This window comes from Aphelocoma coerulescens, chromosome 6, assembly GCF_041296385.1.
Source record: "Aphelocoma coerulescens isolate FSJ_1873_10779 chromosome 6, UR_Acoe_1.0, whole genome shotgun sequence".
NCBI lineage: Eukaryota > Metazoa > Chordata > Aves > Passeriformes > Corvidae > Aphelocoma > Aphelocoma coerulescens.
This window is the reverse complement of record NC_091020.1, coordinates 2,308,087-2,328,542: the sequence shown is the minus strand read 5'-3', so window position 1 is coordinate 2,328,542 and position 20,456 is coordinate 2,308,087. Positions and strand designations below refer to the sequence as shown.

At 50.3% G+C, this 20,456-nt stretch overlaps 1 protein-coding gene across 5 annotated transcripts in view; it reads left to right on the top strand.

Annotated features, from left to right (window-relative positions):
- The window catches only part of SGMS1 (sphingomyelin synthase 1), a 90,228-nt gene that overhangs the window by 32,226 nt on the left and 37,546 nt on the right, over positions 1–20,456 (top strand). The window contains exon 1 of one of the 5 annotated variants that reach the window (XM_069018853.1): positions 15,273–15,370. The exons of the other annotated variants lie outside the window; for them this stretch is intronic. The gene's annotated coding sequence lies outside the window, so the exon portion shown is untranslated. Of the gene's footprint in view, positions 1–15,272; positions 15,371–20,456 lie in introns of those variants that run through there. 5 annotated transcript variants of the gene reach the window in all.

Here is a 20,456-nt window from a genome sequence, read left to right as displayed (position 1 = left end):
TTCTCAGGGAAGGCAGCTGAGTACCAAGACACTGTCTCCAGCTCTGCTGATCTGTTTGAAGTCCCCAGACAGTTGATCGGGCAAACTTGCTGCTAAATGGATGATCTAATTCCCAGTGAATGCTGTGATCATAAACATTACCCTACATCACAGAAACTATTTGAAAACCAATGCATACTCTTCAAGCTGTCAGTTGTCTTTCAGCACCCTCGTAGTGCTCTTTCATCTTTAAATGCTTGTGCTGAAGCTCAAATAAACTTACCTGTCAGCAGCTGCAGGGATGTCTCTTCTATCTCCAGCTCCTTTGTAGCTGTAGCTGGGAGTTTAAAAGCTGTTTACAAAGGAGATAAAGCAAGGAGCTCTCTTGTAGCTGCTGTCTCTCTAAATGATTTTTCTCATACTCCGGTAATATTCAGCACGAGGTTGTGTTGGTGCTTTGTGAGGATGGCTCAAAGCCAGCAGGTGAGCTCTCTGCTCAGAACCCCTGAGGACATGGGCAGGGCAGGAGGGTGTCCCTGTACACTGGGAAAACTGGGGGGAGAAATGGTCTAGAGAGAGGTGACTTCCTGGAAAAGAACGGGACAGAGCACCCAACAACCTGAGTTCCTGAAGCAGAGGAATGCTGTTCCACAGCCCACGGACATCTGGTTTGGATTTTACAGGGGAGAACTCCTTTGACACCTGAAATTCATAGACTCATAAAATCATTAGGGTTGGAAAGGCCTCTGGAACCACCGAGTCCAAGCTGTGTCCAGTCCCCACCTTGTCCCCAGCCCAGAGCACTGAGTGCCACCTCCAGCCCTTCCTTGGACACCTCCAGGCATGGGCACTCCAAAGCTCCCTGGGCAGCCCCTGCCAAGGCCTGAGCACCCTTTCCATGCAGAAATTCCTCCAGAAATTCCATATGGAATATCGAAGAAAGTCTGGTTTTTATGGACCTGTTCATTCTCTTTCTTCTCAAGGTGGGGTTCTAGATGCTCATTTCAGTGAAAGCTCACTTCTCATCACAAGTCCTTCCTGTCTGTTCCATCCAGCATCCAAAACTGTGCAGTAGGAGTTCCTGACAAATGGCCTCAAGGAACAGCTTTATTTTTACACTACAGCCTTGCAAAAAGCAAGTCTGAAAACCTAGATCATCTCTGTAAGTGAGCTTAATAAAACAGCATGGTTTTGTTTGCCTCCTTCTGCTTCTCGCTTGTGCAGGAGGCACCATCCTTGCAAAAGTCATGCTAAATGTGAAGCTCGTTCTCTGTTTGTCTGGAAAATGACAAAAAACCTTCCATTTTTTCCATGTAGATGCATTGATTGTTTCATTTTATCGGGGGAATTCTGACACTCAGCCAGGGTCTGCTTCTCTGTGGTAATTTGAGGTGGAATGAAAATGGACACTTCAAAGCAATCCTGTGTTGTCCTCCTGTGAGTTCGAGATGCTGAAAACAGGAAAAAAACCAAACCTGTGTTCCAGCAGGAGTTGGAGGCTGCAGCTCTGCCCCTGGGTGTACTGTGAATATTGATGACACAGACCTGTGGGGACTGTTTGCACGTGAGAAGAAGAGGAAACCCAGGAGTGTTGAGCAGGAATCAGGTGTGTGCTGCAAGGTCAGTGAGGCTGGAGAGCAGCAGCTGGTTACTAATAAAAAACCAGGTTATTTTCTGTGCGCCTCCTTGGGGGTCACTTTGCTGGTGCTGCATGAGGAAATAATAAATACAGGTGACCAAAGTGTGTGTATATGTATTTCTTTGATGTTTTTTACCAAAAACCAGTTTGAGATAGAGTGGAGGAAGGCACATGAGCAGCCAGGGATGTGGTTAATTCCTTGCTCTGCTGCTCTGGTTTAAGAAAAGTTTTGGAAGCAGCTGGTTTGAGATATTGAGAGGTTACTGAATTTTCCAGGCTCTTTCCTATCTCTGAAGCCTAATGCTTGTTCCTGCAACACTGGCAGAACGCAAAAACTTCATTAGTTTTAGGTTTTATTCTGCTCTAGGGAGGCTTTTCTCTGAATTTGGAGGTCCTTTCACTGCAAATAGCTGTGAAGTCAAAATACTAAATGAATAAATATTATTAATGAAGGAGTGGAGAACAAAACAAGCTACTGTAAAAAAATCATAATTTAAAAAATTACCTTTTTTTCCACGATTCTCCATGTCCTGAATCCTCCATCTCTAAAAGGAAAAAGGTTCAGCAAAGGATGATGAAGGCGATCTAAGGCATGGAACAGCTGTTGTATAAAAGGACATAAATAAACTTTGTCTCTTTAGTGTGGAGCAGAAATAATGGTGAGGGGGAGAAGCGAGGAGAGAAATGTTATGCAGATTGGGAGCTTTGCATCCTCCAAAGAGGATGACTGTACCCAGGCCTTCCTCACTCAAAAAATCAAGGAAGTAATGAGCTTATAGCAAGGGAAAGTTTTTCTTTCAGTGGTGCACAGTTATGCTGTGGTATTCCTGGCAGCCAGGATGTTGCCGGAAGGTGAGAGGTTCAAAGGAGGCTGGATAAAACCCAGCTTATTAAAAGTTATTAAAGACAGCGTCTCCTGGCTCAGGGAAGAGTTATTAAAGCAATGTTTGGAGGAATCCCAGGATGGCTCAGGCTGCAGGGAGCACAGAGGGCACCTGGTGGCACCTCCCTGCTCCAGCAGGGCCATCCCGGAGCACAGGCACAGCACTGTGTGCACACAGCTCTGCAACAGCCCCAGGGAGGAGAGCCCAGAGCCTCTGTGGCCAATCTGCTCAGGGCTGGGCACTGCCCAGGGCAGCAGTTCTGCCTCCTGGGCAGGGCAATTGCTGGGCTCAGGCCCTGCCCGGTGCTCTGGTGCCATTGCTGGGCCCCGGAGCAGAGCCTGGGCCCTGCTCGGAGCCCTCCCTGCAGCCAGGGACACCCAGGCCTGAGGGCCCCTCTCAGCTGGGGCTCCTCTCGAGGCTGAGCAGCCCCGGCTCCCTCAGCCTGTGCTGGGCACGGAGATGCTCCAGGCCCTTCCTCAGCTGCGCAGCCTCCGCCGGCCCCGCTCCAGGAGCTCCCTGGGCCTGCTGTGCTGAGGAGCCAGGGCTGGACACAGCACTGCAGAGGTGCCTCCAGGGCTGCCCAGAGGGGCAGGATCCCTCCCTGCCCTGCTGGGAATGCTCTTCTGTCCTGCTGCCCCCAGGATCCCATTGGCCTCCTTGGCCCCAGGACACTCTGCAGGCTCAGGGACAGCTCGGTGTCCCCCAGGACCCCCAGGACACTCTGCTGGCTCAGGGACAGCTCGGTGTCCCCCAGGTCCTTCCCCTCAGAGCTGCTCCAGCTGGTCCCCCCCAGCCTGTGCTGGTGCCCAGGGCTGTTCCTGCCCAGGTGCAGGACCTGCATTCCCCTTGTTGAAGAAGGTAACACTGCGTTAAACTTTGTGTAGAAACGTGGAACTTCTGTCTGTAAGCAGGTCCTAAATAACACCCAGCTGTTGTGTAGCTGTGTAACACAGGGGCTACAACCTGGAGTAGCAGATGAAATGTGGGATTTCTTGGCTTCCATGCTATTTCCGACTTTTGGTAGGTAATGAGAAACAGGCAAGGAATAGCAAGTGATTCAGGTGATAAAAAGCTGGTGTTTAGGAGCAGATGACAGCAGCAGTTGTCGTGGCTGATTGGGCTGTGTTCCTTTCCCACAGTTCTGCAGTCTGGAGCGTGCTGGGAGCCGGGTGGGTTGGGGTGGCAGTGTGCCAGCTGGTGCTGGGGTGATGATCAGGTTACCCTGGTGTGCTGCAGACAGATGGGCCCCAGCAGTTCCCTGCACACTCCATTTCCAGCCTGACACAATGTTTGGGTAGAGCTGGAACGCTGGGATTGCACCTTCACCCAGGGAGGGCGAAGGTTCCTTACACTGCACGGCGCTTTTTACTACATTGGGGGGGTTTGCTTGGCTGCCATATGGAAGGACTGAATTTCCCTGGAGATTTTGACGTTCAGCAGTGTGTGGGTGTTAGGAGGCTTTGGGAGGTGGAGGAGGATGGAATTGGAATAATGTCCTTTGAATCAGAGCTGTTCTGATCTGCTAGAAAGAAACTGGCTGCTGTAAAAGGAGGGGAGAAATCCTCAAACATTGGACTACTCTAGGATTTTGTGCAGAGAAGGAAGACTTGGAGCAGGAGATGTTTAAGAATTGATCCTGGTCTGAGTGGGGTGGAAGCCCAAGTGTGAGTGAGCACGTGTGGGGTCAGTGACATGCTGCACGCACATGCTCAACAGCCAGACCTTGAAAATGGAAAGAGACTCTTGGTTCAGTGAGCTCCAGCCCAAGGCATGGGTTTGGTGACCTGTGTGATAACTTGGAGAGTAAATTCCAAATGATTTATCCCTCTTCTGATCTCTCTTGAACTCCAAGTGCTCATGTCTGTTGCTGTCAAGTGGCTGCTTCTCTATTTATGGGTGAGGTGGAAACTACTGACCTGCTTTGCCTCCTCTGAAAGGCAAGTGTTAGTTCTCTCTGAGATGGCAAGGACAGTATTTAGCATGTGCTTGGACTAAATTTACAGTAGGGAACTGCAAAGTGTAGATGGTGACGACTGCTGGAAGGGAAAGCGTGTATTTACTGCTCGGTGGCAATAGATTTATAGACAGATAGCTTGGTTTATGGGTAAATATTGTTGCCTCTATTTCTGTAGCCATAAGCAGTAGATTTTAAAGCCTAAACTTTGCTATAATCTAGGGACCTTTTTACATTTTTTTTCCCTATCCCATCTGCTGAGTTCTTCACTGGTGGCTGAGGCGTCACGTGGCGCCAGGAGAGCCAAGAGAAGTGACGCATCCCGGTATCCCATGGTAACTCTCCCTTTCCTTCGTTTTTAGCTCGTTTGCTTTGCTCCCAGATAGAAAAACCCGCCTGTGGGATTAGATCTGCTCCACTCACACACGGGTGAAGCTGAGGTTGCCAGGGTTTGCACTCCTGAAAACTGTTTGACCTCAGTAACCCAAATTGCCCTTTGAAAGGGAACCAAAGAGCACAACGGAGCACAAGGCAGCAACCCCCGCTCCAAACCAACACCAGCCCCCACCAAGCCCAGAAAGCTCCGAGTTCCCCACCCAAACTTCTCAACACGCAGGAGGCATCGGTGGGAGTTCACTCTTTGTTTGCCATTCAGGGTATTGAAGCTTGTCCGAGAAGTTTCTGCAAACCACAGGTAGATACCCCGTGAGTGGAGGTACAATTCTCACCAAAGCTAAATTTGCAATTCAGGTCTTGCAGTTCACACAGGTTTTGCTGCTGGAAACTTGTTAGGTGAGGCTTGCTTTTTTTCCCCCCCCTTTCTTTACCCATCAATTGTTTTTAACCTCTGGTTGCTATATGCAGTTACTGCCTGCATTTTTGTTAGAAATATCCTACTTATCCCCCAAGAAAAGCTCATGGCTTGCATTCAGATATGCTGATATTTTTTAGAATTCTGATTATTTTTTGAAAAATGGATCATTTAATCATAGAATCATAAAGTGGCTTGGGCTGGAAGGGGCCTTAAAGCCCATCCAGTACCACCCCTGCCACGGGCAGGGACACCTTCCACTGTCCCAGGCTGCTCCAAGCCCCAATGTCCGGCCTGGCCTTGGACACTGCCAGGGATCCAGGGGCAGCCCCAGCTGCTCTGGGCACCCTGTGCCAGGGTCTGCCCACCCTGCCAGGGAGCAACTAATTGAAACCCACTTTCTCCTCTATGTTTGTTTCTCCTCTATATTTTCTCCTCTATATCCACTGTGATTTTATTGTATTAAACCAGCCGTGGTATGACTCGCTCAGCCTAAAACTCGAGGCTGCAAATGGAGTAGCTCCTCACCAGGTACAGACAGTGAGTAGAGCCTACAGTGAAAGACCCCAAACCTGTTCTTGCATCCTGTTTGCAAACTCTTCCTGTGTGTGCTGAAGCTTTAACTCTGTGTGTCTGCTTTAGCTCTGCCCTGCCGCTTGGATTTTTGCTTTAGGGCAGAGCTTTCACAAACCAAATTTATCCTCAGAGAGGAAGAAAAAAAATCAGTTTTGCTCACACGTAGTGCCCGTGTACTGGAGGAGTCTGCGGTGAAGTTTTTCAGCGTGGCAGGATTTGCATTTGCTGTTGCCACAGCTACAAGTGAGCTCACAGCATTTCGGTCCCTCGCCCAGGGACGAGCAGGAGTTTTCAGAGTGAAGGCACCAGTGCACCGAGATGACTCATCCTGGTGTGTCCAAGGGCTGGGGAATCACTTCTTGAATGGGAGAGGATGCCGAGGTGTGCGGGGGAGGAGGCAGGAGATGTAGCCTGAGCAGTTTGGGGCTGCCTGGATTTGGGCTGCGTGATGCGTGCTGGGAACAGGCTGCTGAGCTGTCACCTGACGCACAACATCCCTGCGGGCACCTGGATGTTGGGAAGTGTCCCAGGACTCCTCTGATGTGCTTCCTCTGGCTTTGCTCCAAGCAGGTATTTAGTACAAATCTCTGTTCTCGTCCTAACGGGACTGAATTCCCTTTCTGTTCCGTTTCAGTTCCAGGCAGTCCATCGTGCTGCCCTGGGCTTGCATGGGGAGTGCTGCTGCCCGGGTAAATCCAAACAATAGCCTGCTTGTGGCAGCTGAAAGTGGTGCTGGAAAAAAATCCCTCTTCTGTAACTGCAGGAAAAAAAGCAAGCCTGTGTGCAGCAGGAAGCAGCAAGACTCTATTAAGTCATACTTTTAATTTTTTTCCCCTGCATCTTCTGCACAGTCTGTGATGATTTAAGCATAAATCGCTGAGGAAAAGTCCTTGGCCTGTCTTTTAGTTACCAATTGCCTGCATGGCAGGGGGTTGGAAGGTGGTGGTCAAGGTCCCTTCCAACCCAAAGCATTCTGCATGGTTCTGCAGTTTGGGTGGATGTCAGAGGATGGTTACCCTGTAACCAGAGATTTGCAATTGTAACCACTATAAGTAAGTGTGGAATATCTAATAAGGAGATAATAAGATGCATACCTTCATCTAGATAAGATTTTAAAACTTTGAGCTGCCTTGCTGTCAAGTTTCTGCCTTTTCCCAGCAAAAGCCTGGCTGGCTGGTGCCTTTCAGCTCCAGGATTTCCTGCTGCTCTTGTTATCCGTGTTTCCTAAGCTGCCTGCACTGGCCTTTTCCAGCTGATTCTTGGAATGGTTAACAAGAAGCTATTTCCTCTGTGTTACCATGTGCAACATGCTACTGTGACACTGCTGAAGTCTTAGACCTGTTGTCTGAGACGGAGGTTGCCAGGACAGAAAAGCTGGAGGTGGGAGAGAACTGTGGTATGTGGCCAGCTCGATTAATCCAGGGTTTTGAAATGAAAGGGAAGAACTGAAGTGTTGTGAGCAGGGTGTGACACTTTTCCCCCCAACAAACAGCTGTAACTTGTCACACAGGTCACTTCACTGGCGTCGTGTCTATCGACCTGGGCTCATTTAAAGGTTTCATTATTGCACTTGATTGGTACTGTTGAGGCTTTGAATTTCTGTTTGAAACTGCTTTTGTATTGATGATGTGCTTAAGTTGTTGGTTTTTTTTTTTTTGCTGTGTTGGAGGCCTTTTTCTGCTGTGACTTCCTATGGTTGGAGCTATGGGTGTGTAGGTTTATGGATTAAAAAAAACAAGGGGGGCAAGAACCCTCCAAACAAAGCCCAACTGCGATCTCAGTAATCAAACTGCAGCTCTGACCCAGAGGGAGGACAAGGGTTATGGGGAGCACAGATACCAAGTGAGGTCTCCAGAGGATGTCTTTGGAAAGGCAGGAGGGGTGATATCCCCAGAGAACAGTGTCTTTTCCGAGCTGTAGGCCAAGGGCAGGGGCATCTCCGGGCTCCACTTTGCCTTCGTGTGCACCCTGGAATAGACCTGGACTAGGGGAATTCCACTTTTATTTGACAAGGAAATGCCAGGTCCCATGGCAGGTGGAACAAGACAGTCAGCAGATGAACTGAAAGGCCGCTGACCACAGAAGGTGCATTGTCCAGCTTATGGGAGTCCCATCAGAGTGCAGTGAGCTTGTGGGGTGGACAGGGAAGCTAAACAGCTAAATGACGGATTTGTTACTTGGAGTGATGATAATCTGGAAGAGGACTGTAGGCTATGATACAGCCAAGAGTGCCAGAATTGTGAGACATGGGAATACTGCTGCTCACTGCTTTTTTTGGACCAGGCTGGCCAAGGAATAAAGGTCAGAATAACTGGGGAAGGCCTTTCGGCACCAGCACGGTGCTGTCTGCAAGTGAAGTTTATCCCTGCAGGCAGCTGCTCGCCCCAGGGACTGGCCAGTTTTGGCTTTTGTTGTTTGGTTGTTTGTTTTTTCTTCTCTTAGTAACTCTCCAAAACTCTCTGCAGGGTGTCTGGTTGCACCTGAGGGATTACCTTTGTGGGTAGGAGAATAAAGAAGAACTCAGCTGCTGTCCTGCAGATCTGCATTTGTGCCTCTGCCTGGAGGTTTTGGGCTAGTTGTGGTCCCTGTGCCACTGTGATGGTCATCTGCAGGTGACAGGAGCTGCACAGTCTGGCCTGAGCTGCTGCTCTGACTCTTGGCCACAAGGATTTCCTGGTCTGTTCCCCACCTTGGTAGAAGGCAAAGGAGTGGATCTGGGCACGAAAATTATTGTGGAACCGCGATAACAGGTCTGGTTTGGATGCATAAAGGTGCAATTAAGGCTTGAGAGAAGTGTTGTGAACACTTCTGGAGAGTGTGGATGGATGAAAGAGCTCTGCAGGATCCAACAGAGCCTGGGGAAGTGCTTACACAGAGTGCATTGGCACGAGGTATTCCTGTGTTCCTTGAGTTCCTTTCACCGTGAGAAGGCCAATTAAAAAGGGGTTTCTGCTGCCCAGTGGGTACTGGGGAGGTACTTGTATTGGGCAGTGTTGTTTCCCATGGGAATCCATGTCCCTTCCTTTCTAAGGGGTTTGTTTTCATCCTGCATCGTGGTGGGATTTCATGCTTCCCGTACAAGAAGTTAAACAGAGGTTTAAAAATAAAAATACCCCCTCACCCCCAAATCTCAGAATGACTTTTGAACCAGCACAGGCAGGAGAGAATCCTTGTGTGGATTATTTGCTCTCTTGGGTTTTGATCTTGTTTTTTTTTTGTTGGTTTTTTTTTTGGCCCTAAAAATATCCAGAGGTTAAAATTAGAATAATAAACATTTACAAGGGAATTTTCTACGGTCAGCTTTCATTTAGCACTGAAAGCCCTGGAAAGCCTGGTCCATTTTGGGATGCTGGAGACAAAGTGAGTTTTTTCCTGTTTTATTTCAGAGCTGCATGATGGATGTGGAAGCTTGAATTTTCCTTTATTTAGTGGTGTAGCAAAACCAGTCTTTTGCTGTATTAACAAAGAGTCACATTCATAACAGGAGGAGCAACTAAGCAAGGGCAGTGACTGAGAGGGGGAATATCTTGGTATTGCAAGCATTTAATGACTAATGCAGGTCTTTTGTGCCAAAATCTTCCTGAATTTGTAACACAGTGATCACACAAAGTCCCGCAGCCTTTCTTAGGCAGGAGAGAGCTGCTGTGTCTGTCTCTGTCACCCTGTCCTGTTACACGGTGTATTTGGGGAAGGAACACTGTTCCTTTTGTCACCAGATGAACGATCCTAAATTCTTTTGGGGTTCCTGTTGGGTGAGTCTGTTGTGAGAACCCTGGCTGTTCTGTGCTGTGCTGGTTTTATAGCTGGTCATCATTCACACCCTCAGTGTGGATGTAGGGATGTTCCCTGTGCCTCCGTTCCTGCTTTTTTCATTCAGGACCACTCTGAAAATTCATCTTGGGCGCCAGGTTGTAGCTGCCTCAGGTGATAGCCAGGCTCCAGATCTGCTGCTTTGGGGCAGGATGGAGCCCTGGCTGCCTCTGGACTGATGTGCTATTTCCATATAGAATTGCTTCTCTTTGTGTGTGTGTGCCTGTGTTTTTATTTCTCCAGTCCCTGAAACTCAAGCCAACTGTTCCTTGTTCTGCCAGCAACATCCCAGGCTCCTTGGGCTGGATCTCACAGCAGAGTGCTGGACGTGCAGCATCCCTGCTTCCCCGTTTGTTTGATTTGTTCTGGGCCTCAATGCCAGGTACACCGTGCTGGCACCTTCCAGCTGTGACTCTCGTAGAGGAGCCACCCTCCTCCAGCAGGGTAACACGGAGACAGGGCTGGTGGTGCTTTGCTGGCAGTGAGGAGCTGAGCTGGGCTGTAATTAGCAGCCTTTCTTTTCCCTTGTAAGTCCAGAGAGGATTCTGCAGTCCTTTCTGTGTTCAGCTGGTTCTGCTGTGTGGGGTTTAGTTCAGTATGAAACAGTAACTTCTGCTGCCCAGGAGAAAAGTCCCATATAAAAATGGGGTTTGTTGTGTGCTGAGAGTGCTGCAAGCGTAAGGCAAGTGCTCAGCCTCCCCAGGAGGAGCTGCTTTGATGTGTGGAGATGCTGCTCTAATCTTTGTGCTCACAGCTGCAGGAATTCTAAAGAGAAAACTGTGAGCTGAGAATCTGAGCCCCTGTGCAGATCTCTGCAGGGAATGTCTGTTGGTTTGGGGCTGCCTCTTTGTGCACCTACTCAGGGAGTCCCAGAACAGCTGGGGTTGGAAAGGACCTTAAAGCTCATCCAGTTCCCACCCCTGCCATGGGCAGGGACACCTTCCACTGTCCCAGGCTGCTCCAAGCCCCAGTGTCCAGCCTGGCCTTGGACACTGCCAGGGATCCAGGGGCAGCCCCAGCTGCTCTGGGCACCCTGTGCCAGGGCCTGCCCACCCTGCCAGGGAACAATTCCTTCCTAACACCCAATCTAATCCTGCCCTCTGGCACTGGGAAGCCATTCCCTGTGTCCTGGCCCTCCAGTTCCTGCTGCAGGGTCCCTCTCCAGTTTCCCTGTATCCCTTCAGGCCCTGGAAGGAGCTGTGAGCTCTCCACACAACCTTCTCCTCTCCCGGCTGAGCAGCCCCAGCTCTCCCAGCCTGGCTCCAGAGGGGAGGTGCTCCAGTCCCCTCAGCACCTCAGTGGCCTCCTCTGGACCTGCTCCAACAGTTCCACGTCCCTCTTGTGTTGGAGGCACCAGAACTGTGCACAGAATTCCAGGTGGGGTCTCACCTGAGCACAGGGGCAGAATCCCCCCCTCCCCTGCTGCCCATACTGGGGGCTCAGCCCAGGGCACAGGGGGGTTCTGGGTCCCAGCTCTCACCCACAGCACCCCCAGGTCCTTCTCCAGGGCTACTCTCAGACACTTCCCTGCCCACCTTTTTGCGTTACACTAAAATCCAGCTTGGTAGCTGCAAGTGGAACAGTCCCTAAACCCCTTCCCAAGCTCCAGGATGGAACGTGGTATGGCTTAGAGCAAGAGATCCTGCAGAAAATGCACCTGCCTGGGGCAGGGACTGGGCCAGCTGACCCCAGCAGTCCCTTGTCACCTTGTCATCCTCACTTGGTGACACCAGGCTGACATTGGGAAAACACCCATGGCAAGAAGCCAGGACCATGGGTGGCCTTAAATCCCTGTGAACCAACGCTTGCAGGGAGTCAGGTTAGAACTGTAGTGGTGCCCTTTTTGTGCTGTGTCAAGAGACCTCGAGTGCCCTGGCCCCAGCTGTGCCAGCTGCCACCACAGCAGAGCCCAGCTGGGCTCTCCCTGTGCCTGCTCAGCCCCCAGTGTGCTCAGTGTATTTGCAAAGAGAGGAGAAGGAGGAGGAGGTGTGCTAAACTGAGAACCAGGCAAGGCAAATGCGCTGACAGTTACACAGAAACATGTTTTATCAGGAGCTTTTGGACACAGACCTGAATTTTGCACAGTTTTCCCTGTCCCTCCTTTTTAGGGTGAAATACTGACAGACTGGATCACTTTTGTGCTTCCCTCTGTTGCTGATGACTCGGACTTGACCTCTTTTTGCTGGACCACCTCCAGCTGTGGGAATGAGGAATGTTGGAGATTTAAAGAAATTACAACTTCAATTTATCTCTTGGTCTTAAAATAAAAAACTTTAGTGTTTCTGTTATTTTACACCAGCAAGATGTAGTTACCTGCTAAGTTAATGAGGATTTTAGCTTGTAAACCTAAATGATATCCATGTCTGACTCTTCTTGCTTTGTTATAGGAGAGAATAACCATCCTCTGGTTTTTAGAGGTGTAACAGAGCATTTGTGGGGCTGAGGGCTTTTTTAAAGCTTTCATCCCAAAGGTGATGTTTGAGGAAAAAAAAAAAAAAAAGGCAAAAGGACAGCAAAACTCAAGGGAGTTGGAGACTGTGGGTGAGCTTTATGGAATGTGGGTGATGAAACACCTCCTGGCTGGTCGGTTCACATTGCCTGTCCCTGACCCCTGTGTCACACTGAGAAAGCAGAACTGGAGTCAAACCACAGCCAGGGCGAGTTAGCAAGGGCTGGGAGCTGAATCTCGACCTCAGGAGTGAGAGAGGGCACGTGTCAGTTGTTCCTGCTGAGCTGGGTGTGGCCTGTCAGTGCTGTGACATTGTGGGACTGCGCCCTAGACAGGGCCCGGGTACTGCTTTGGAGTTCCTGTGGGTATCATAAGTGATATCCGGGGTGTGAGAGTGAACTGGCAGAGGGATCCCAGGATAACAGCCTGGCTGAGCTTGGCAGGGACCTCTGGAAAGTCACCTTGTCACACAGGGGTCACCCAGAGCTGCTTGTCCAGGGCCATTTGCCAGACTCTCTCTGGTGTGTCCGTGTCTCCTTCCCACCGGGGAGTGCAGAACTGGACCCGGCACTTCAGGAGTGGTCTCACAAGTGCTCAGGAGAGTGGAAGGGTCCCTCTTGTGATGCAGCCCAGGATGCTGGTGGCCTTCTTTGCTGGCTCCTGGGAGCTTGTTGTCATCCAGAGCCACAGGTTCTGCTTGCAGAGCTGTTTCCAGTCCATCAGCTCCCAGCCTGTGCTGGCTCCTGGGGTCCCTCTCCCCCAGGTGAAGGAAGGACTCTGCCTTTGCTTTATTGGAACACCGTGAGGCTCCTGCCTGCCCCTTGCTCCAGCCTGTCTGAGTTCATCCAGGTGGCAGTGAGACCCTCTGGAGTACTGGCCATTCCCCCCAGGGTTGTGTCACCAGCAAAGTGCTGAGGGCATGCACACTCTGTGCATCCTCCAGGGCTTCAACAAAGAGGTTAAATGATTTTGGCTCTCATATCAATCCCTGGGAAGTGTCTGTCCTCCGACTGGACTTTCTGCCACTGACTACTACCCACTGGGCCTGGCCATTTGGCCAGTTTTCTACCCACCTCCCTGCCCTCCTGGCTGCTCCATACTTTGCCAGCTCATCTGAGGGTGTGGGGAGAGCCAGAGTTGAAAGTCTTGCCAAAGCCAAGACAGACAACATCCTCTGCACTCCTTCCATCCACCAAGATTGTTTCATCCCAGGAGGAGGTCAGGCTGGTGAAGCAGGATTTTTCCCTTCATGAATCCATGCTGACTACTCCTGATCACCCCTCTGGTCCTTCCGGTGACTGGAAATGATTTCCAAAGTTCATCAAGTGTGGCCTCACAGTGACAGCAGCCAGCTCCCTCAGCACTTGTGAGTCCATCCCATCTGGTCCCATGGGACAAAGTGTGTCCAGCCTACTGTCCCCTAACCTGATCCTCTTCTACTAAGGATAAGTCTTCCTTGTCTGGATTTCCCCTGGAGCCTCAGGGGCCTGCAGTTCCCGAAGGCTGGCCTTGCTGGCACCCTTCACATCCCTTGCCAGACTCAATTCCAGGTGTGTTTTGGCTCTCTTATCCCCATCCCTGCACCACCAGTGTTCCTAGATTCCTCCTGGACCACCTGCCCCTGCAGGATCAGTGTTTCCAGATTCCTCCTGGATCACCTGCCCCTGCAGGATCAGTGTTCCCAGATTCCTCCTGGATCACCTGCCCCTGCAGGATCAGTGTTCCCAGATTCCTCCTGGATCACCTGCCCCTGCAGGATCAGTGTTCCCAGATTCCTCCTGGACCACCTGCCCCTGCAGGATCAGTGTTCCCAGATTCCTCCTGGATCACCTGCCCCTGCAGGATCAGTGTTCCCAGATTCCTCCTGGATCACCTGCCCCTGCAGGATCAGTGTTCTCAGATTCCTCCTGGATCACCTGCCCCTGCAGGATCAGTGTTCTCAGATTCCTCCTGGATCACCTGCCCCTGCAGGATCAGTGTTCCCAGATTCCTCCTGGATCACCTGCCCCTGCAGGATCAGTGTTCCCAGATTCCTCCTGGATCACCTGCCCCTGCAGGATCAGTGTTCCCAGATTCCTCCTGGACCACCTGCCCCTGCAGGATCAGTGTTCCCAGATTCCTCCTGGACCACCTGCCCCTGCAGGATCAGTGTTCCCAGATTCCTCCTGGATCACCTGCCCCTGCAGGATCAGTGTTCTCAGATTCCTCCTGGATCACCTGCCCCTGCAGGATCAGTGTTCCCAGATTCCTCCTGGATCACCTGCCCCTGCCCTGCGCTTTGCGCTTGGCTCTGAGCAGGAGCTCTGTGTTCCTCCGTGGAGGCCTCCTGCCCCCTCAGCTTGATCAGCCATTTGTTGGGATGGGCTGTCCTTCAGCCTGGAGGAGGTGATCCTTTTTATCAACCAGCTTTTGGGTTCCTTTTCTCTCCAAGCCCATGGGGTTCTTCAGGCACACCCCTGAAAACGATGCCAAAGTCTGTTCTCAAGTCCAGGGCTGTGATGCAGCTTTTTCCCTCAGCTCCTTCTTTTGAGGGTTCTGAGCTCCATGGTCAGTGCAGCCAGAGGTGCCCAGACCTTCACATCCCTGACCAGTTCTTGCCTGTCTGAGGATGAGATCCACTCCCATGGGCAGGGACACCTTCCACGATCCCAGGCTGCTCCAAGCCCCAATGTCCAGCCTGGCCTTGGACACTGCCAGGGATCCAGGGGCAGCCCCAGCTGCTCTGGACAATGGCCCGTGCAGCCCTGCAGGCTGTCCTGTGCCTGTGTGCCCACCTCGGTGTGTGGGTGCAGGTGGCTTTCCTGGCGTTTATTGGGATGTGCAGCCGTGTGTGAGAGCTGCCAGGATGGCAGCAGAAGCAGCACAGCTCCTGGCAAAACCCCGGGATATGGGAGAGCCTCCCTCTTAGTGGATGGATGCCATATTTCTCTTGGATCATTCAGCCCGGCTGTGGTGTCCGAGTCAAGGCTGTGCGTGTAGCTTTAGGAAAATAAAGGCCTCATTTCTGTCTGATATTCTCCCCTAGCTGCGTGTTTCCTAATGTACCCAGTCTCTCCAGAAGGGCTGTGCTTCTCCCTCCTTCTCCTCTGCCTATTTATATCCGCGGTGACGTTGCAGGAGTGTTTGCTTTGGAAGAAATCTCTCCGTCTGAGCCAAACCGAAAGCAAACCTGCAGGAGAAAGCATTCCTTTCTTCTGCTCCTGGGGAGAAGGGAGGCCTGGAGAGTCATAGGAAATGATCACCTGGGAAGGACGGGAAGCCTGGGAAGGTAAAGGCCTTTTTCTGTTTGACTAATCCAGTGACAAACACCCCCCCAAAAAAAAACCCCGTGAACTTATTTCGGGGGGTGGAGGCGTGAAACTCTGGGGTGGTTTTTAGAGAGGAGCTGTGAAATGAGTTGCTGAAAGCCTCCAGGCTGAGGACGATGGCTCTTTAATAACCCAGCAAGACTGGTGTCATCAGCTGCTTGCATGCACAGCATCACAGCTCAGGGATTGCTGTCCCTGCTCATCAGGTGATGCACAGGGGCTTTTCCTTCTCCCCCTGCTCCCCAAATACTGTGATTGCTCCGTGGAAGTGACTTCATTACAGTAAAACTGAATTTCAGCTCATCTGTAGCTTTCTAAGCCCTTCAGAGCCCTGGCTCTGAAACTCCTCAAGCCTTTCTATTTTTATTGTGCTCGGTCTGAATCTGAAATAAGAAATTTGGATGATAGTTTTGTAAAGGTGTAAACTGAATAGCCTGTATTGTGTTTCTAGGGTAGTTTGCAAAATAAGGGCATTTACTTTTGGTTACGGCCGGTTTTCTGATGTCTGAAGCTGCGTTTGCTACTTTTTGCTGCCTGTGAGCTGTAGAAGACACAGAAAGCAGCACTTGAAGGTTTTGAAGTGCTCAGTATGAAGCTGAGCATGTTTGAGCCCTGGTTTTTTGCAGAAGTGCCAATCCCTGAGCAAACATAACAGTCCAGCATAAATAAACAGCCAAGAAAACAAGTCTACCTCTCTAGAAAGTTTAAGTATTTACTTTCACCGTTTTACTCCCTATTGGATATTTTTAACTCCTAACCAAACTGCATTTTTGTGACCTGTAATTGCAGGGGTAAAACCTCTGACAGTGATCTTTAGGAAACACAACAGACAGTGGAAGTTCCGTGGAAATGTTCTGGATTGGAGCTCTTTGGTGTGGATGGGGAGGAAACTGAGCTATTCTTGCTTGAGGAAATCGTGGGTGCAGCACAATGGTACCCAAGTAAGGTCAACATTTGGGAGCAGTTACAGGACCTTAAAAAGTAACAGGGGTTTCTTTGATTGAGAGCATGGGAGGGATGGGGGTGTCCACTTAACTCCCATGGAATCAGCTCTGTGATAACCTTGGGTGATCCACTGGGAATACCCAGACAGCATACCCAGGAGGCAGCAGGGTATCACAGAATCACAGAATCAGAGAGTGGTTTGGGTGGGAAGGGACCTTAAAGCCCATCCAGTGCCACCCCTGCCATGGGCAGGGACACTTTCCACTGTCCCAGGCTGCTCCAAGCCCCAGTGTCCAGCCTGGCCTTGGACACTGCCAGGGATCCAGGGGCAGCCCCAGCTGCTCTGGGCACCCTGTGCCAGGGCCTGCCCACCCTCCCAGGGAACAATTCCTTCATAACACCCAATCTAATCCTGCCCTCTGGCACTGGGAAGCCATTCCCTGAGTCCTGTCCCTCCAGCCCTTGTCCCCAGTCCCTCTCCAGCTCTCCTGGAGCCCCTTTAGGCCCTGCAAGGGGCTCTGAGCTCTCCCTGGAGCCTTCTCCTCTCCAGGTGAGCACCCCCAACTCTTCCAGGCTGGCTCTAGAGCAGAGGGGCTCCAGCCCTGGGAGCATCTCTGTGGCCTCCTCTGGACTCTGCAGTAGCTCCGTGTCCTTCTGCTGTGGGTATCAAGCAGAGTGACTCCCCTTGTCTGTGCTCCTGGAGAGGGGTTTTTGACACGTTGGGGTTTGAAACCACAAGAGTAATCTGTGTGTTGTCACTGGTGTCAAGAACAGAAATGCAGGTGCCAACACACTAAGTGCCAGCCAAAATCTATGTGGTGAATGCCAGGGGAAAGGTGTTTGGCCATGGCTTGATCCAGCTGCTCTGTGTATGCTACAGCATAATATGTTTGTGTTGTAAATACAAGTTTAGTTTATTAGTGTGTGATGAAGCCCAGACAGAGCAGGTTGCCCAGAGGAGCTGTGGCTGCCCCTGGATCCTTGGAGGTGTCCAAAGACAGGGTTGGACAGAGCTTTGAAGCACCCTGGGATAGTGGAAGGTGTCCCTGCCCATGGCAGGGGTGGAGTGAGGTGATCTCTAAAGTCGCTTGCAATCCAAACCATTCCATGATTTTATACCTTTTGTGGTCAAAGCTGCTGAGGCTTGGCTTTGGTGGGAGCAGGATGATGTTCCTTCAGGCCCCTGTTCAAGTTCCTGCTTGGAATTGTAGTGAGAGACACATAATTCAGGTGCTTGTAGAAAAGTGTCCCTGTGAGAAATATGAGTTGGGATTTCATTGAATGCTGATTTTTTTAGGGGATATGTGAGCCAGAAAGCAGAATTTTAATGGTCCTGGTGGAAGAACCAGGCTCTTATTTTTCATGCTTACACAGAGCTTGTGCTTGAACATCTTTTAAGTATAAACTGGACTGGAGGTCAAGGTTATAAAACCAAGGTCTAGCAGCCAAGTTTTTATTGCACTTTGATCATTGGTAGAGATAAAAGTACAGTTAGATTTTATCTGCATGACACCAAAAGCAGCCTTTGCTTGTGGTGGCGTTGCTGCCTGTTCCCTTTTTTGGAGGATGGGATAAGGGGACAAATAACCACACTTCCCCAGTAAACCCTTTAAGCCTTTGGGATTAATGGCTCTGGCTTCCTGAGCATAATTTCTTCTTTCCAGCTCTTAATTAAGGTCATCGTTAGAACCCAGGTGAACTTGTGGCCGGGGAAGTCACAAGGAGGAGGATGAGAGTTGGAATGATGGAACTGCACGGCTCACCCGTGTGTAAAGCCTCGACACAGGATACTGGGAATACAACACCCTGCAGCCCTCACCAACAGCTCCTTATCGCTCCTATCGCGCTGTTCCCTTTGCCCTTGGGGCAGAGGAAGTGGATATTTGAGTGTTAATCCACATCATGCTTATTAATGAGAAAGGTATTGGATAGATGGGGATGTCAGGGCCGTTTAACCTGTGGGTATTGACTGCCAGCTCCACAGGGAGAAAAGGGGAGCTGGAGGCTGGGATGAATTGATAACTGGTGTTTTATCTTCAGACTCTTTGAGTGGGGTGTCTGTGGCTCTGGGTCTGCTGCCTGGCTGTGAGGGAGATGCTCCTGGCAGGAGCAGCAGGTGTTTGGGACAACAAATAAACCTCCTGCTAAGGAGCCCCAAGGAGTGGATTTCTCACTGCTCTGTGCTCAGTGTGGCTGTGGCATGCAAACAAACACTCAGGATGTGGAGACAAGGTTGGTTTATCTTTAACAGGAAAAAGCCCCCTCCACACCCAGGAGCCCTGGTGTTGACCTTTAGCAGCAAACATAATCCTGTATTAACTCTTGCTTTGGTTTTGGGGTTGTGGCTGGGTTTATTTTTGGTTTGTTGGGGCTTGTTGTTTTGAAATGTTTATTTTCCTCAACGTCTCTAAGGTCTTAAAGAAGCCAGAGCACCTGATAGTGCCAAACTGCTGGTGTACAAAGCCAGCAGCCTTGTCCCAAGGTGTGGGGCAAACAGCAAAGGAATTAACTCTTTTGATGGAAAAATCAGTGGGACACCAGTCAGTGTCCCATTACAGGATTTGGTGAGGAAACAATCTGTAATAGAAGCCTTTGGGTTGCAATTTTGGGTTTGGAAGAGATAGAAGCAAACGGGAGTTTTGAGGCAGTGACTTTTTTAAGCAGGGGTTTTTAACACACCTGGGTGATGAGACTTCTGGGAGGGCAGAATAAGTGGATCAGGGGAATAGGAGTGGCATTTCCCAAGCTGGGAGTGCTGTAGCTGGATGTGGGATGCAGTCATGTGGGAATGATGCCCTGCCCTGTGAAAAAGGTCCTTATTCTTGAGTGGGGGAGTTTGAAAAGGGTGTCTTGTTTCTGTTTTTCTCTTTTATGGAAACCTTCACTCTTCCAGGCTCAAAAGAGACCTCAGTGGTATTAAACTCTTGCTTTGGCCTGGGTATGTGATTGCACGTGCCCTGGATGGAATTGCCATTCCAGAGTGTTTTGCCTGGAGAGGTGCTGGGCATTCAGCTCTGCAGAGACACCCCTGGGAATATCCATGTGTTTCTCCAAGGATCTAAAGGTCAGCCACGGCCTTGAACCAGGAAGAACAGAAGGCTCAGCACACCCTGCAGCCCAGGGAAGTACACATGATGAGCAGAGGGAGGATTTTATCCATTTAGATTAGATGAGAACTCCAGGAGCTGCTTGGATGATGAGTGGCATGGAGTGAAGACGCTTCGCCGTGAAGTCCTGTATCCTGGTGGACCTCCAGGGGTTTGGGATCCCACTGCTGCTCCTGCCATCCCTTTTAGAGGTTCCAGTTACAGTGTGTGCACAAGGAATGTGTGTGATCCCTCAGAACTGTCCCAGAGGGTGCAGCCCCGTGTCCGGGAATGGGAGTGGTCTGGGAGTGCCTGGGATCCAGAGCATCCCGGAATGTAAAACTGCTGCGAGGGCAAAGTCCAACCACGTGTCCAAACACAGCGACACGAGGTGTTTCTTAACTGATCCCTGCTGAACGAGGAGCAGGGCAAGTTTCCAGCTGATTTTCCAGAGGATTCCGGTTTGCTGCCAGGATTTAAAATACACCTTCGCTCTTGCACATGTGCTCGAGCACATGATGCTGAAACTGGAGGAATTCTGCTCAGGGAACTCAGTTCAACTTGCAAGCAGGCTGAGCTTTTTATAGGGAGAGAGGCAGAAGAAGAGTGGTTTCCTGTGGACGTTGCTTTGTGAGTCACACGTTACATGACACAGCATTCCTCCCGGGAAACTTAATTGCTGGAACCGATGAGCACATCAGTGCTCTGGAAGCTCCCCTTGTGTTAGCAAACACACCTGAACACTTCGCCTGGCGCTTCTGGAAGTTGTTCTGATAGCACTTTAGAGATTTTAAACTCGGCTGTTTCATGTTTTTCAGTTTCTATCAGAACCCCATTATGTAAATATTTTTAGTTTCAAAAGCAACTGGCCATTAACAGCCTTGCACAGAAGACGTTGTAATGGTTGTTAATGCTGTAGCACAGATGAAATAATAATTATTATTTTATTACATGTGTAATAATAAAGTTTCACATTACTTCTCTAAGTGATTTTATGCAAACAAAGGTCAGAGTA